Source organism: Mesoplodon mirus, assembly GCF_964341445.2.
Source record: "Mesoplodon mirus genome assembly, chromosome: 19".
NCBI lineage: Eukaryota > Metazoa > Chordata > Mammalia > Artiodactyla > Ziphiidae > Mesoplodon > Mesoplodon mirus.
The window spans coordinates 59363720-59380309 of NC_138995.1; the positions used below are offsets into that span (position 1 = coordinate 59363720).

General features: G+C 48.2%; 1 protein-coding gene across 1 annotated transcript in view; it reads right to left on the reverse strand.

Moving 5' to 3' along the window:
• LRRC4B (leucine rich repeat containing 4B) overlaps positions 1 to 84 on the reverse strand; it is a gene marked incomplete at its 3' end in the record, with an annotated part of 38885 nt that extends 38801 nt beyond the window's left edge. The window contains exon 1 of the mRNA XM_082607264.1: positions 28 to 84. The remainder of the gene's footprint in view (positions 1 to 27) is intronic.
• Positions 85 to 16590: the final 16506 nt, after the last annotated feature.

Here is a 16590-nt window from a genome sequence, read left to right on the forward strand (position 1 = left end):
CGCCCGGGCCCTTCGGCGGCTACTCACAGCGAGGAAAGGGGCTCCTTCCGGGGGGCAGCATGCCCGGCCCGCGGGGGGAGGACCCCCCCAATGAGGCACAGGGATTTGGGGTGCGAGGCCCGCTGCGGGGAGGCGCGGGGGGCGGGGCTGCGTCCGGGCCCGGGTCTCTCGCGTTCCCCCCCCTCCCCGGCTCCTGGATGGGGAGGGGGCTTCCGCAGCGGCAGCGGTGGGCTTCGGGGGCCGCTCTGCCTCCTCGCTCGCCCGCCCGGCTGCCGCCCGGCCCGGCGCCCTCGTCCGCCGGCCCGCCTTCCTTCTTGCCTTCCTTTCTTTCCTTCTTTCTTTCCTCGCTTCCTTCCTTCCAGCCTTCCTTCCTTCCTTCCTCCCTCGTCGGGCCGCCGGCGCCGCTCTCCCCCCACCCCACCCCCCCAGGCCCCGGCCCCGGCCCCGGCCCCCGCCTCGGACGGTGCGGCAGCGACCGAGAGCCGCCGAGAGCGGCAGAGACGGGAGCGGAATACTGATGATGGAGGGGGAGCGGGAGGGAGGGGAGGGAGGGCGCCGGGAGCGGGGAGGCTGCCCGGGAGGGAACGGAGGGGGGAGAGGAGAGAAGGAGAGGAAGAAGGGGGGGAAGAAGGGGAGGGAGGAAGAGGGAGAGGATGGGGAGGGGAGGGAAAGGGGGAGGGACGAGAGGGGGAGGTGGGGGAGGGTGAAGCGGTGGGAGAAAGAAGGGGAAGAAAGTGAGAGAAAGAGAAAAGAGGGAAGGAAAGAGGGGGAGGGAGGGCCGAGCGGGAAGCAGGAGGGGGAGGCGCCGAGGGAAGAGCCCGTCCCGGGCAGGATGGGGGGCCAGGGGAGGAGAAACTCCTGGTACACCTCTGGTAAATATTCGCGGGGTGAATGCGGAGGGAAGGGGAAGGCAGGGCCAGAGCGGATGGATGGAGGGGAAGCCGAGCTGGGGAGAGGGAGGCGGTAAGCAGAGGACAGGAAAGAGGGTCTGAAAGGAGAGAGACGTTTAGGGGGCTGGAGGAGGCCCGGGAGCGGGGAAGTGGGGGAAGGGAGGAGGGAGGGGGGAGGTAGGAGAGGGCGGGAGGGAAGGCGGGGAAGCTTTGGGGGGATGTGGGGAGAGGGAGGAAGCAGGGCGGAGGCGCTGGCCTGATGTGGGGAGAAACAAAGCTGGACAGAGATGAGAGGACTGAAGGGAGGGAGACCAAGAGAGGTGTGGGGGGAGAGGGGAGATACAGGGCAGGGGAGAAAGGAGCCTGGGAGCTAGAGCTGTGGAGGCACAGGTGGGGTGCAGGAGCCTGAGGGAAAGCACGCAGGGAATGCCTTGAACCCTCACTGTGTGCCCACTTCATCACCACCCCCCCCTTTCAGCAGCCGGACAGAAGGATCCTCACACCCATTTCCCAGATAAGGACGCTGAGCTCTCAGGGGAACGAGGGCAGAATCCAAATGCAGAGTCCAGGCTCTGGACGGGGTATCTTGAAGGAGCTAGAGAAGAGGCTGGGCCCTGGCGAGGAGCCCCTGGCCCAGCCCTGTCAGGTGGAGGCGGGTGGGAGAGGACAGAGGATGGGGTCTACAGCCTCCCCCCACGGAGTTCTCTCACCTCCTCCAGGTGTTGGCAGCAGGTGCTGGGGATACGTTTAGAGCTGTGAAGCCCTCATTGCACCTTGGGTGCAGGGAGGCAGGGAGAGGATGCAGGGGCCTCGGAGAGCTCACCTCGCCCTCCCTCTGCCCCATGAACTCCCCTGTCTGCTACCGCTAAAGGCTCAGCCACCAAGGATGGGGGGCACGGGGAATTAGGGGGCAAAGAAACTCAGAAGGGGGCTGAAATGAGGCAGCCCATTTCCAGTGCACTGAATTTCCTCCCAGGCAGGAATCTCACCTCTTCTTTGTCCCCCCAAAAAGTCCAGCCACTAACTTTGCATATGGAGGAGAGAGAAAAGATAAAGTGCCAATCTGCCCTCTTCTGAGAGCTCTGGGAGGGGCAAGTGTGTCCCCTTCATCCTCACGGGCAGAAATGGGGCGAAGTGGAAGCCAGGCTGGGGAAAGAGGGGCTGGGAGGCGGGGAGGGAAAGTGGGTCACATTTGGGTGCATAAGAAGCAGCTGTGGGTGGGGGCTGGTTAATGCAGAGACCTGAGAACTACAGAGAGGGGAAACTGAGGAAGGAGAGAGCGACCAGGGCCTGGGAGCAACAGGTGGGTTGTGGAGCTCTGGGTCCCCACCTTGGCGCTACAGAAATCTGGTTTAGGAGATTGGAGGTGTGAATGCGTGCACCCCAGAGCACAGCACAGCGCAGGCCCAAGGTCGGTGGCAATGTAGTAATAACGGCCAGCATGTCATACGTGCTTGCTTCGATCAGACTCGGATGCCATGCCAAGCGCTTCATGAACATCTAGCTGATTCCTTACAACTGGCCTCAACTGGACTTTTAGGGATGTGAGCACTGGTGAGCACAGGCAGAGCAGGATCTGGGAGGCCCCTGCTGTGCCCAGCATTAACCCCTTCGTTTCTAGAGGCTTGCTCCAGAGAGGCCAGAGCAGGGAAGTAGAGAAGAATTTCCACATCTTACCAACCCCTGAGGCTTCCTGGTCTGGTCTGAACCTATTTCAGAGAAACAAAAGAGCACTAGGAAGACAGGGGCGGGCAGGGCGGCAGGCTGGAGGGGATGGGGAGGCCTCACAGAGGAAGTGGCTTTTGAGCAGAGATCTAAATGAGAGAAGGAGGCAGCTGCCTGGGTGTGCAGGGAAGAGCCCCCAGGCAGAAGAAGTATGGACAGCAGAGGCCCGGGGAAGGCAACAGGCTTGGCCTGTTTGAGAGAGGAAATGAGACAGGTGTGGCAGGAGCAGGGCCAGACACAGGGAGAGTAGAAAGGGGGAGGAAGAGCCCCGGATTAGCGCAAACACAAAACCAAGCCCCACGTGACCATCTGTCCCCTAAACCTTGCCCTAAAGCTTAACTCAAGCCGCACTCCTGAGCATCCTAAGCGCTGATCCCCATTTTTCATTCACATTTTCAACACTGATTGGGGCCTATGATGGCTTATGATGGGCCAGAATCCCTATTACCTAAGAAGGGATGGCAGTGACCTGGGGACCCCACCCCCCCATAGTAATGGAGACTCAGGAGGTACGTTTACTATTTCAAAAAACCAAATGTAACGTATACATTTCCTTTGGGATGGCATTTCAGAGGTTAACCCCAAATCAAATTTCTCTGCTTCAGGCTGTAAAAAAAAATTTTTTTTGTTTTAATCCACTCAGTGTGTTAACGGCTCATCTCACCCTTATCAGAAGTTCTGATGGACAGTTAGGTTTACCTTTGATAAATAAAATATGGGCCAAGGAAGGAAATTTTCACTTAAAGTAGTTTGGTTTGCTCAGAAAACTCTTTCAAAGTGGGATTCATGGGGGACAATGGCTAGAGGTATCACACCCTCCCCCTCGCTGTGTTCAGGTGTTTTGTTCAATACAGTCCCACTGAGCAGCTACCTACTGTGGAGAAATAAACAAGAAATAAACAAGATCCTCACTGACTCAGAGTTCTAGGAGGTGGGGGAACATCACAGTGGGTGCTCAGCTAAGCCCTAGACCTAACCCCCAATTCTGACTTTCACTGTGCCTCCAACCTAATCCCTAACTCTTAGGAGAGATGGCAACTGCTGACCAAGGAACACAGAGTTGGATGCAGAGTAACATCCCTGTGTCCTGCTTGTCCAATTTCCGAAACATCTGTGTTCGTCCTGTGTCAGTGTGGCTGGCCATGTTCCCCAAAGGCGGCTGCAACACCCTTCCCCACCCACACGCTCTGGCACTCCTCCACGTGCACGCCCCTCAAAACTGGGAGGGCTTTTGTGACCTTTTCAACCAATGGAGTGTGGCAGAAGTGATGCCATGTGACTTCCAAGGCTAGGTCATAAAAGAGATGCAGCTTCTGCTTTACTCGCTGGAAACTGGCTCTGGAGCCTTTGGTGGCTTAACAAGCTCCCTGACGGCCCTGAGGCCACCATGCTGGGAGGGAGCTCAAACTATCCCACAGGGAGAGGCCACACAGAGAAGCCCTGACTACCTGAAGAGGGAAGAATTCCTGGCCCGCACACGGCTGCGTTAGCTCCCCTTCTGTTACAGCTCTAGCCACAGTCTCACTGTATCCACTTTAGAGCCAGAATTGCCAGCTGACTCTTCCCCAAATTCTTGACTCACAGAGACCTGAAGAGATAATATAATGATTTTGCTGCTTTAAGTCACTAAGTATTGGGTGTGATTTACTGTACAGCAACAGATAACTGCAACAGTCAGTGACACAGAGCATGACACTCTAGTTCTTTACTAGACAGGACAATCTCTAACTATCTATATCCATCAGTGGTTGAAAGTTTGGCTGAAATAAACCATGTACCACCCTGGTCTTGGTTTCTAGATCTCGTTCCCCCTAAGACGAACCAGACTTCTTGGAAAAGTGGCTGCTTCCAGGTTTGGGGGTAGGGCAATTACAAAGTAAGCATGGGACATCTTTTGTGCCAAAAAGGCAAGAAAGTGTTCAAAATACTAATGGGGTCAGGTCAAAAGGACACAGTAGCCAGCTTGAAGGGGCTCCCATTGGCAGCAGTTGGGACAACTGGAGCACCAGAAAGAATGACTGTGATGCTGGTAACGTGTGTGTGTGTGTGTGTGTGTGTGTATGAGTGTGTGTGTGGTAGTTCACAGTTTCGACATTAGATTTGTGCTACGTTTTTTGAGATGACTTATCTCTGTGAAGCTGGGTTTTTGGCAGTTCTGTGATTAAAAGCCAGCACTGCCCTGAAAATCTTTGTAGAATTGGAGATGAAGGTGGTTGTGTCTAATCCGATTCTGAAGGTTTTTTTTGTTTGTTTGTTTTTGCCGTACGCGGGCCTCTCACTGTTGTGGCCTCTCCTGTTGCGGAGCACAGGCTCCGGACACGCAGGCTCAGCGGCCATGGCTCACGGGCCCAGCCGCTCCGCGGCATGTGGGGTCCTCCCGGACCGGGGCACAAACCCGTGTCCCCTGCATCGGCAGGAGGACTCTCAACCACTGCACCACCAGGGAAACCCCGATTCTGAAGTTTGAGAGGTTGTGCTGTGCCCAACAGGTGCACACATCCCATTAGTGAGCAATTAGAATGAAACAAAATATTTCTCTTTCAATTTATGTGCATTACTTTTTCAGCTGGTGCTAACTCATTAGGACATGAATACTTCTTAAGTTGCATGGACCTAACTACTTAGTAAATGGAACAGTTAGGTATTACGTTGTGGCCTTCGGAACACCATGAAAAAATTATTGAGGCACTAAACTTAATTTCCATCTTACACAAAATAGGATAGAGGAACAAGTCAAAAGACACCATGAAGAAAAAATCAGACAAATCCAGAATGTGGAGCATTAGATAAAGTTATTGGCCTGGTCTCTTTAAAAAGTCAATATCACGAGGGAGGAAAAAAAGGGTAGAGTAGTTGCTCTAGATTAAAAGAGATTAAAGAGATACAACAACCAAATGCAACTGCATAGACCTTGCAATCGATCCTGGTTTGAAAGACAGTCTATGGGCAACTGGGGAAATGTGAATTTGGATTTGATCTTGAAAGCCTTAGGGAATTAATGTTAATTTTCTCTGGTATGATAACGATATGATACTGTGGTTATATAGGAGAATGTTCTTATTCTTAGGAGATTCAGGCTGAAGTATATACACCTGCAACTTACTTTCAAATAGTTCAGCATTTGAAATGTTAACAATTATGGAATCGAAATGGTGCGTATATGAATGCTAATTCAAATTTGTTTTTCAATTTTCTGTATATTTGACATTTCTTTTTCATTAAAAAATTGGGAGAGGGGCATTCCGCTGACAGAAGTAACAATAGGGAAAGTTGTCACTGGCAATGAACCCCTTCCCCTTCCTGCATAAATAATGTCTGCCTCTCTGCATCAGCATTTAAGATTGCTCTAAAAAAAAAAAAATAAAAAGGATTTCCTGGCAGGTCCAGTGGTTAGGACTCCTGCAGGGGGCGTGGGTTCGAGCCCTGGTCAGGGAATTAAGATCCGCAAGCCCGGAGGTGCGGCCAGAAGTTAAAAAAGAAAAAAAAAAAAAAAAAAAAAAGATTGCCCTAGTAACTCTCATCTTAAAAAAAGTCACCCCCCCAAAAAAAAGTCACCCCAAAGTTCCCTCCTTTGAGGACACATCTCCTTGCACCTCATTGTTTGTTCTTTTCAGCAAAACTTCTGAGACAGTTGGAAAGACTCACCATCTCCACTTCTTACTGTCCTATTCTCTCTTCCAACACGGCGGGGCTTCCGCCCCCCACTACACTAAGCCGCCCTTATCAAGGTCACCAACGGCCTCCATGTTGCAAATCCAGGGGTTACTTCTTTTTTTTTTTTTTTTTTTTTTTGCGGTACGCGGGCCTCTCACTGTTGTGGCCTCTCCCATTGCGGAGCCCAGGCTCCGGACGCACAGGCCCAGCAACCATGGCTCACGGGCCCAGCCGCTCCGCGGCATGTGGGATCTTCCTGGACCGGGGCACAAACCCGCATCCCCTGCATTGGCAGGCGGACTCTCAACCACTGCGCCACCGGGGAAGCCCAGGGGCTACTTCTTGACCCACATCCTACTCATTCACTTAGCGGCACTTGACACAGTGCCTCCTTGAAACCACCTCTTCTCTTGGCTTTAGTGACTCCAAACCCTCCACCTCCTCCTCCCCCAGCAGACTCCTCTGTTGGTCTCTGGATGTGGGAGGAGAGTGGCACAGGCTGGGCCCTCTTTGTGTTCTGCCCCTTCTCTCTGAGTGATCTCACCCAGTTCATGGCTTTAAACCCACAGTCGGCTGATGACTCCCCGGTGTGGGTCACCAGCCCTGACTCCCTGCGTGCACGCAAAGGACTACTGACATCTCCGTTTCTCAAATGCAGCAGGTCCAAAACAGGGCTCTCCACTCCCGCCCCACGCCCACCTCTTTGGCTTCCGGGCTCCGTTATCTCAGCAGATTGTACCACCTTGCACTGGGCCGTCCTGTGGCTCCACCTCTAAAGAGGCCGCATGCAGATAGTCCCTGCTTTCCACCTGTTCTGCCACCGTGGCGGCAAAAGCCACCACCCTCCCTCCCGCGTTGGGCTGGAGGCGTCTTCACTGGCCTGACTGCTGACACTCCTGCCTCACTGCCATCCATTCTCCATACGGTGGCCAGCGTGATCTTGCTAAAATGTAAATTAGATCATAGTATCGCTCAGTTTGATCCTCTGAAGACTTGCCACCCTGCTTTGAGTTAAATCTGTACTCCTTCCTGAGGCCTCTAGAGCCCTGTGTGGTCTGGGCCCTGATGCCTCTGCGACCTCTCCTGCCGCGGTCCCCTTCACTCACTGCACTCCAGCTTCTTGCTCTGCAGTGAGCTCCTTCCCATCTCAGGGCCTTCGTACCGGCTGCTCTGCCCGGGACACTCTTCTCCCCTCCCAGACAGTCACGTGGTTGGCTCCCCCCCATATCATCTCCTCAAAGAGGTCTTCCTTGTCCAACTTATTGAAAGGCACCCTCCTACCACTCCCTGGTTACTCTCTATAACACCCCCCTGGCTATTTTCTTCATAGCATTTATTGATAACTGAACTTTTCCTATTTTTTACCTATTACTCACTCACTGTCTTCCCTCCCTAGAAGGCAGACCCCATGAGGAGAGAGACCCAGTCTATTCTCAGTGACTATTATATCCCCAGTGTCTAGAGCATGTCAGGAAAAGTGTTTATTATTTTCATTAAATTTACTGAATATAATACATAATTCATCCAGTCTTCTGGGTACTTCAAATGCTGTTCTTGAAACAAAATCACCCCTCAACATAACAAAACATGAACTGTTTCTGTTGAGTCTACTATGCATTAGGCAGGCACTCAAGTTATCCCTTCCAAAATCCTCCCCAAAATCCCCCAAGGAAGATGCTATTATACCCTCCCCATTTTACAGAGAAGAGTCAAGTTCAAAAAAGTGTTATTGATACAAGACCACACAGTAAAGAAGTGTTAGATTTGGATTCCAAGCCTGCTCTGTTGACTCCAAAGCACACATTCTTCCTGCTCTGCCATATTGTCTGGGACTTAACTGAATCACAATTTCTTTTCATTATAAATGTAATACATTGGGAACTCCTTATTATGGCCATGATGGGGTAACTAGTACCAGAACTGCCCTCCTGTGATAAACCACTAGAAAACTGGACAAATATATACGAGGCCACTATTTTCAGGCATTAAGCAGATAGGAAGAGAACTATGGTCCTATAACCTCTGCTATTACACAGTAATTTCACTCTTAGGTATTTACCGCAAAGAAATGAAAACGTGGATCCATACAGTCCACACAAAGGCTTAGGTCAGACTGTTTGGGGCATCTTTGTTAATAAAGATAAAATAAATAAAGATAAAATAAAAATAAATAAATAAATAAATAAATAAAGATAAAATAAAATAAAGATAAAATAAAAATAAAAAATAAATAAAATAAAAAATAACATAAAACTGGAAATAAGCCCAACTTTTATCACCAATGGAACAGATCAACCAATTTTCATGTATTCATAAAATAGAATACTCTTTAGGGATAAAGGAAATAAACTATTGATAGATTCAGCAACATGGTTGAATATCATAGATGTTAGGTGGAGCAAGAAAAAGAGACACAAGAGCGTACATAGTGTATGATTCTATTCATACAAAGTTCAAGAAAAGGCAAAATTAACCTTTAGTAATAGAAATCAAAATAGTAGTTGCCTATGGGGTTAGGGATTAGTTGGAAGGGGGAACGAGGGAACTTTCTGGATTGATGGAAATGTTCTGTTGTCTTGAATGAGGTGTTGGTTACATGTGTATAGATTTGTCAAAACTCACTGAATTGTAACCTTAATATCAGTGCCTTTCACTGTATGTAAATTCTTCCTCAAAATAATTCATTCATATAAAATAGATAACCAACAAGGACTTACTGTATAGCACAGGGAACTATACTCAATGTTTTGTAATGACCTATAAGGGAAAAGAATCTGAAAAAATATATAGATAGATAGATACATATAACTGAATCACTGTGCTGTACACCTGAAACTAATACAGCATTGTTAATCAACTATACTTCAATTAGAAAAAATATATATAAATAATTCATTGGCTTTCACTTCTTATAATTTACAAAAATAAATTCTACATGGGTTACATATCTAAGAGGTAAAACAATACAGCTTTTATTTTTGTTTTTTTGCGGTACGCGGGCCGCTCCCGTTGCAGAGCACAGGCTCCGGACGCGCAGGCTCAGCGGCCAGGGCTCCGCAGCATGTGGGATCTTCCCAGACTGGGGCACGAACCTGTGTCCCCTGCATCGGCAGGTGGACTCTCAACCACTGCACCACCAGGGAAGCCCAACAATACAGCTTTTAAAAGAAAGCATAGGGGAGAACTTCTATTCATCAAAAGACACCATTAAGAAGATGAGAAGGCGAGCCACAGACGGGGATAGATTCTTATGCAGAATATGCAAAAAAAAATTTTCCTTCTAATCAATAAGAAAAAGTCAGAGAAACCAACAGAAAAACCGGCAAACTCTTTCACACCATTGCAGGGAGCACAGATTGGTGTAACCTCTCTGGAAAACTGGTGGGCAGAATCCTCCAGAGCGGAACATCTGCACACCCTCTGCCTCCTAGGTCTGTATCCACCAGAAGCGCATGCATGTGTTCACCCAAAGACACGGATAGGGACTTTCACAGAGACACTGCTTATACCAGCCAAAACCTGAAAACAATCCAGATGCACATTGACGATAGCATGGCTGAGTAAACGGTGGTCTGTTCACAGAAGGGCATCCCACACAGCGAGGAGAATAAATGACCCACAACCACATGCAGCAGCAGGCGTGGGTCTCACAAACACTACACCGAACGAAAAAAGAAGCCAACCACCAAGGAGGCAAAAATAATCTACGGGGTTTGAGGTTAGGATAGCGACTTCCATTTGAGGGAGGGCGGTGCCTGGATGGGCTCATGAGAGGACTTCTGGGGGCCTGGGGTGTGCTCTTTCTTGACCTGGCTGCTGAGTACACAGACGAGTGCAACTTACAGAAATTTACTGAGCTGGACACGTATCATGTGAGTGTTTTTCTCTGAGTATATTACACATATTTTAAAAGGTTTACTTTTTAAAGTAAAGTAATTCATGATTGTGTTAGTTTTCTATTGCTGCTCTAACTACCACAAACTTAGTGGCTTAAAAGATACAGATTTGGGCTTCCCTGGTGGCACAGTGGTTGAGAGTCCGCCTGCCGATGCTAGGGGACACAGGTTCGTGCCCCAGTCCGGGAAGATCCCACATGCCGCGGAGCGGCTGGGCCCGTGAGCCATGGCTGCTGAGCCCGCGCATCCGGAGCCTGTGCTCGGCAACGGGAGAGGCTACAACAGTGAGAGGCCCGCGTACCAAAAAAAAAAAAAAAAAAAGATACAGATTTATTCTTACAGTTCTGGAGACCAGAAGTTCCAAATCAGTCTCACTGGGCTGGAGCCAAGGTGTGCCCCTTCTGGAGGCTCCAGGGGAGAGTCTGTTCCATAGCCCTTGTCAGGTTCTAGAGGCACCTGCATTCCTTGGCTTGTGGCCTCGCCCCAAACTCTGCTTCTGCTGTCACGTTGTCTTCTCTGATTCTGATCCTCTGGCTCCCTCTTACAGGGACCCTTGTGATCACATTGGGCTCCACTGATAATCCAGGATATCCTCTGCTTTTCAAAATCCTTAACTTCATCATATCTGCAAAGTCCATTTTGCCACGTGAATCCAGGGATTAGGACGTGGGCATCTTTATTCTGTCTGCCACAATGAGCATGAGAACACAGGTGGAAAACAGAGAGAAGTAGGAAAAAAAGTCCATACTCTCACCTTCTAAACCCATTCACTCCTTAACAGTTTGGTGCATTTCCACTTAGTCTTTTTTAAAATTTTTATTTATTTATTTTTGGCTGCGTTGGGTCTTTGTTGCTGCGCGGGCTTCCTCTAGTTGCGGCGAGCGGGGGCTACTCTTCATTGCGGTGCGTGGGCTTCTCCTTGCGGTGGCTTCTCTTGTTGCTGAGCACGGGCTCTAGGTGCACGGGCTTCAGTAGTTGTGGCTCGTGGGCTCTAGAGTGTAGGCTCAGTAGTTGTGGCGCTCGGGCTTAGCTGCTCCATGACATGTGGGATCTTCCCGGACTAGGGATCCAACCCGTGTCCCCTACATTGGCAGGTGGATTCTTAACCACTGCACCACCAGGGAAGCCCCTCCACTTAATCTTTAAAGGCATAGTTATAGTCATACTGCATATAAAATGTGAGCATTCTGCTTTTGTTCAATGAACATTACCTCACCAACATTTCCATGCTGATATGTATTCTTCAAAATGTCATTTTAAATGGCTGTGTAATATTCTATCGAGTGGATGCAGCAGAGTTAACCATTCCCATCTAGCTGGGTACGCTGGTAATTTCATTAAAAAAAACCATTATAAATAACATCATGATGAACCTCTTTGTACATGAGTCTCTGTTTGACTTGCAGGTGGATTCCCGGGCTGTAAGAGCGTGAACATTTTTTCCTGCACCGACATCTACTGCCAAATCGCTTTCCAAAAGGGTGGTGGCAGTTTACATTCTGACACCGTGTATGGGCATGAATGTCTGTTTCGCTGCACTCTCACCAGCATTCAGCAGAAACTTAAAACATTTGTTGCTCATTTGAGGACAAAAAAAGAATCACTACGTTGTTTTAAGGCTATGCCCTTGGGTTTTATCAAAAGGAATGAAACAAAACAATTAATGTGAAAAATCACTTTGGCTTTTGCTGCAAAGTTTTGTTAATCACCTAGTAATTCAACTCCTAGGGACTTACATTAAAGAAATAATCGGAGACGTAGACAAAAACATTCACGCAAAGATGTGTATCATTGCATCATTTGTAACAGCCAAATTGAAAAACGTAAATGTTAAAAATTAATAGAGGATATGTGATCCTGGGGATGTCGCTGTACCTGTATCCTGTTGTTTTCATTTTGAATCACTCTTGCCCTATTTATTAATCATTCATTCATTCATCTCTTATACGGACTAAGCTCTCTGCTGCCAGCTGGGGATATAGTAATGAATGAAACAGTGGGGAACTAAAAAACTGCCTTCGTGAAGCTTACATTTTTGTCTAGTAGATGGACCTACTTCACTGAAGGATCCCTTCACCTCAGTTTTCCTGTCTTTCTTTCTTTTATTGGCCGCACCATGAGGCTTGTGGGATCTTAGTTCCCCAACCAGGGATTGAACCTGTGCCCTTAGCAGTGAGAGCATGGAGTCCTAACCACTGGCCCGCCAGTAAAGTCCTATATCTTTCAAATAGAGGAGTCAGAATAGATACCATCTGTGCTCTTACAAATCCAACTTCCAAGTCTCTAGTTAATCTGCTTGTTTATTATTCCCCTGGCTAGACTGCAGTGTCCTTGAGGGAGTGTAGTGGGTTTCTGCTGTCTTATCAGCATGGCAGGTAGGTCCTCCTCTTTCCGGGAATAGCACTATAATTTCCACTGGGAACTCTCCCTGTCCTACGTTCATTCTATGGGATTTCAGGGGCGCTAACCCATCCTAGTTATTAGGAGAAGGTACACGACCTAGGCCTGGTGTCTCCCAACCTCAGGACCTTTTCTGGGGTTAGCTGCCTTGATCCTGGGGTTGGTTAGCTGTAGAAATGAAACCTGGAACTGCCAGTGACCCCCCTGCTACCCTCAGGGCCACTGCACATGCTCTGGCAATCTGTGCTCTGCACACATTCAGCCTGTTTTCCTCTTGACAACCCTATGTCCTGGATGCACGACTGTGCCAGCCGGATGGAAGGGATGACTTTTTGAAATGTATCTACCCAGAGTTGGTGGCTTTTTGTAATTTGTCCATCCCAGGGGCCTCTTTTTGTGGTTGTTGCTTTGTAATTTTTCCATAGGACACCTGGTGACCCTGCCCTAGTGGAAAAGAAGCTGCCTGACAATGAAGGCAACACAGAGGAAAGCAGATGGGAGATATGGGGAGACATGCTCCTGACTGTGATGTCTGAGCGCCTGATCCAGCCATTCCTGATGCTGACCCTAGTCCTGAACTTTTTAGTTACATGAACCAAGAAGTATGCACGCTCTCCCTGACCCCGTTTTTTTGTTTTGTTTCTTTTGCTTAAACTGGTTTTCACTGGGGTTCTGTTACTTGCAAGTGTGACAGAACTGACTGATACTGGGAGGCATTGCCTGCTATCTCTTCTCATACAGCTCAGCACACTCTCATTTCCCCTGTATGGGTTGTCAGTTTCCCTAACTCTAAAATGAAAGGGTTGGGACTTCCCTGGCCGTCCAGTGCTTAAGACTCCCCGCTTCCACTGCAGGAGGCACGGGTTTGATCCCTGGTGGGGTAACTAGGATTCCTGCATGCCACATGGCGGGGCCAAAAAAAATAAATAAATAAAAGGAAAGAGTTGAATCAGCGGTCCTTCATATTTCAATGCCAATTGTATATTTTTGATTTTAGAGGAATCTTGTTACAGGAAGTAGAGAAGGCAGAGTTTATCGACCCCATTCTACAGTTGAGCTAATGGCAGCCGGGGGTGATTAAGTGATTTGTTCAAAGTCACATAAGACAAGCACACAGAGCTACTGGGATTCAGACCTCGGGCTATATGGCTCCAAGTCCTGTGTTCCACTGACAGGTGGGGAAGCTGAGATCTGTACAAAGGAAGCAACTTTAAAATCTCAGGGAATGGCAAGAGGGTTAATTAGTGGCCGGCTCTTCTGATTTCCACCTGGTGCTTTTTCCTCTGCATTGTGCTGCCTCTTGGCTGGTAGTAGCCATAAAACCATTTTGGGAAAAAAAAAATCAACATACATTTCTCCCACCGGACTGGCAAAAACTAAGCTGACTGGTGTATAAGTGCTGATGACGATGTGGGAAAGCTCTCTGTCCCATGGTTTGCAGAAGTGAAAACCGGTGTGCCCACACTGCCTCCACACCCTTGCCATGGCCTCATCCTTGCCCTTTAAGGCTGTGTGTGGTCACGTGATTGCTTTGGCCAATGGCATGTGGGTGGAAACAGTGGTATGTCAGTTCTGAGTCTAGGACTTAACTGGCCTAGCGTGTTACCATTAGTCCTCTGTGTCTCTGCTCCGGCCACGAGATACTTGCTGTCGTAGCTGACCCCCCTTTCCCTGGACCCCAGAATGAGACACCCAGAGGAGACCTGAGACAGCTGGACCTGCAGCCCACTGCAGAGCAGCCCTAGATAAGCCAGGCTGGCATAGGATTACTGTTATTATTTTTTAAAATATTTATTTATTTATTTTGGCTGTGCCAGGTCTTAGTTGTGGGATCTTTTAGTTGTGGCATGTGGGCTTCTTAGTTGCGGCATGCACGTGGGATCTAGTTCCCTGACCAGGGATCAAACCCGGGCCTCTTGCATTGGGAGCATGGAGACTTACCCACTGGACCACCAGGGAAGTCCCCCAGCACAGGATTCTTATTTGGAGTTGCTGAGTTTTGGTACTCATTATATAGCAATAGTTGAAAGTTACAGGAAGCGTTGATGAAAATGAAAATGAATATACCCACGTGACCTGATGATTCTGCCTCTTCTTGCTGACCCTAAGGCAACATACATGTACCTGAGGAAACCTATATAAAGATGTTCACAGCAACATTGTAAGATCAAAGAAACCAAAAATAACCCAAATGTCCAGCAACAGGAGAACGGATAAAAAAACACGAGTTTTTTTGGAACACCACTGCAGCTCTTAAAAGAAACGGTACAGAGCTATTTAAATAAATCTGGATAGATTTCCAAGACATATTGTTGCATTAAAAAAGCAAGCTGCAGAACAATATGTACAGCATGATCCCATTTATGTTAAAATACACTCACATGCTTGCTAAAAACAATACTACTCATTTACTATACAATACTATGCATACACTATATTACTAGATATATGCACACACTTATAGACAAAGATCTAGAAGGACCCACTATAAACGGATAACAAGGATTACTTCCAGGAAAGAAACCGAGATGGCAGAGAGGCAATCAAAGGGGACTTTAGCTTGATCTGTTATACTGTTTTTAAAAAGCAAGGACACTCTATCCATACATTACTTGTACGTTTGAAAAATAATTTTCTAAAAGGGAAGAAATATATATGAACATATATACATGCACACTATGAATACAAACCTAAGATTCTATTTTAAATGTCCTTTAGAGGCAGACAGGCCTGACTTCTAATCCCACTTCTGCCACCAGCAGCTAACTGTGTGATACAAGTCACCCAATCACTCTGAATCTCTGTTTTCTCATTTGTAAAATGAGGATATTTGTTCTTAATAGGGTTAAGAACTTAATAGGGTTGTCATAAGAAGTAAATAATAATGTATATAAAGTTCCAAAAACAGCATCTGACAGGTAGTGTGTGTTCAGTTAAATGTTAACTCCCTTTCTTTCCATTTCCCAGTGCCTCCTCACCCTAACCTTTCTTCTAACCCAGCAGTCAGACAGTAGTGACTGTTTTGTGGTCCCTCCTCAGCATTTATCCCTCCTGCAGTAGGTAGAATGATAGCTCCCCAAAGATGCCCTAATCCCCAGAAACTGTCAGTACGTCAGGTTAGATGGTAAAGGGGGATGAAGGCAGCTGAAGGAATTAAGGTTGCTAATCAGTTGATTTTATTTTTTATTTATTTATTTTTTTTTTTTGCTGTACGCGGGCCTCTCACTGCTGTGGCCTCTCCCGTTGCGGAGCACAGGCTCCGGACACACAGGCTCCGCGGCCATGGCTCGCGGGCCCAGCCGCTCCGCGGCATGTGGGATCTTCCGGGATCGGGGCACGAACCCGTGTCCCCTGCATCGGCAGGCGGACTCTCAACCACTGCGCCACCAGGGAAGCCCCCAGTTGATTTTAAGATAGGGAGGGTAGCCAGGATTATCCAGGTAGGTCTAATGTAATCACAAGGTCATTTCCATGAGGAAGGGAGAGCCTGTGTGAAGATGAAGCCAAACAGAGGAAATCAGGGCTCATCAGAGGCATCCAGATGACGTCATGTGAGTGTCTGGATCTGTGCTTGAAGTTTTGGGGTTGCCACGACTTTTCATTTATATGAGGCAATAACAATCCCTCTTCCTTTTTTTTTTTTTTTTTTTTCAGCCAGTCTGAATTGGAGTTTTGTCCTTTGCAAGTGAAATACTCTTTTGAGAATCTGATGAGCTGAAAGCACGTTGCCTGGAGACAAACACACGCAGACAAACCTTCGTACACAACTGCAGGGACACTTGTGACCCCCTGAAGTCTGGCCCTAGGTTAGGAAGTCCTGCTCCGTTCCAAACAGATCATCAGGGAGGCACCAAAGAGAAGGAGAGAAGAGACACTGTCTTCATGGGGTCTTGGATCCCTCCCTCCATTCCTGTAGAGGAGCTCTGGGTCACAGACAAATGACTGGTTCAAGGAATTAAAGGTGGGAGCTCTCTGTAGAAGGTACAAAAAGCTCTTTGGGATAACTTCACTCTTCTTTGAAGGAA